This window comes from Lygodium microphyllum, chromosome 19, assembly GCF_053477565.2.
Source record: "Lygodium microphyllum isolate KBCC chromosome 19, Lygodium_microphyllum_v1.1.10, whole genome shotgun sequence".
Taxonomy (NCBI): Eukaryota; Viridiplantae; Streptophyta; class Polypodiopsida; order Schizaeales; family Lygodiaceae; genus Lygodium; species Lygodium microphyllum.
This window is the reverse complement of record NC_141153.1, coordinates 115,614,811-115,616,296: the sequence shown is the minus strand read 5'-3', so window position 1 is coordinate 115,616,296 and position 1,486 is coordinate 115,614,811. Positions and strand designations below refer to the sequence as shown.

The 1,486-nt window shown below is 43.5% G+C and overlaps 1 pseudogene; it reads left to right on the top strand.

Moving 5' to 3' along the window:
- Positions 1–360: 360 nt before the first annotated feature.
- LOC148020295 (glyceraldehyde-3-phosphate dehydrogenase GAPCP2, chloroplastic pseudogene) lies at positions 361–1,096 on the top strand (annotated as a pseudogene).
- The last annotated feature ends 390 nt before the right edge of the window (positions 1,097–1,486 follow it).

Sequence of the window (1,486 nt, the reverse complement as noted above, 5' to 3'; positions counted from 1 at the left end):
GAGCGACTTGTGTGCGAAATGTCTATATGTTGAGCGACGCATCGAGGGGCCAATCCCCCAAGTGTAGGAGAGTCGCAGAGGGTTGACGGCATTCAGCCGTAGGAGGAACCCCATGTGTATGTGATTCGAGCCTTTTTGGCTATGTGAAAGGGACTCCCTTTGAAGAGTAGTGGGCTAGGATCAGTTGGGCTACAACGTTGTCGTATTGCTGCGCATTCGAGATGTGAAAACCACCCGAAAGTAGTGTGTGCGATTTCATACTTTATGCACACTTAGTTTTTGTGATTACATTTATGCTCTGCGTATTCAGTCTATGTTGAACTGGGTCAAGGAGAGAAGACATTACAACTATTTGAATAAATGCATGACGAGGACATCCCTCTGGATAGTATCACACTTGTCTGTGCTTTAAAAGCTACAAAGAAAGTAATTATATTAGCACCTTCTGCAGATGCCCCAATGTTGTGATGGGTGTTAATGAGGAAAAATACAAATCACAGATGCAAATTGTATCAAATGCCAGTTGTTCAACGAACTGTCTAGCTTCGCTTGCAAAGGTTATACGCCAAGAGTTTGGAATTATTGAGGGTCTGATGACTGAGGTCTATGTAACTACTGCAACTCAAAAGACAGTGGATGGTTCTTCTAGGAAGGACTGGCGAGGAGAAAAATAGTACAGTACAAAACATCATTCCTAGCTCAACTGGTGCTGCAAAGGCAGTGGGAAAGGTGCTACCTGCGCTGAATGGCAAGTTGACTGGCATGGCATTTAGAGTTCCGACTCCTAATGTTTCAGTTGTTGATTTAACTTGCCAACTGGAAAAAGATGCTTCTTACGATGAAGTTAAGGCAGCAGTCAAAGCTGCGTCTGAAAGCTTAATGAAAGGGATCCTTGAATATACTGAGGATGATGTGGTCTCTACCGACTTTGTTGGGGATGAGAGGTCTAGCATCTTTGATGCAAGGCAGGCATTGCTCTGAACAAAATAAATTTATGAAGTTTGTGGCATGATCTGACAATGAATGGGGCTACAACAACCGAGTGGTGGATCTCATCAGCCATATTGCTTTGGTTGCTGCTGGCAAGAAATATTGAGATCTTCTAATCTATGCGACTTCGAGGTTGGGCCTGTCATTAAGCTGGTGGTTTTTGTGTAACACTCAAGAGTTTTTGTTTTTTTTCGGGACAGAGCCGCGCTTTAGGGGAAAGGAGAGCCGTGCTTTGAGGGGAGAAAAACGACGGAAATAGCTGGGGGCAGAAGAGCTGGGAGGCGACGATAAAGCATTGGTGAACTCTATTAAAAAAGAAAAAAAAGGGAGGGAAGTCGGGGATGATTTCTGAATTGTAAAACGATTGAGGAAAACGGCACGTCGGATGATTACGCGGATGGCAATGATGAAAATTAACTGAAGAATGAACGAGAGAGTAAATTAACATGAAAACAAAGTAAAGTAATCAGGCCAATGATTGCTTGTGTGTGTTCGA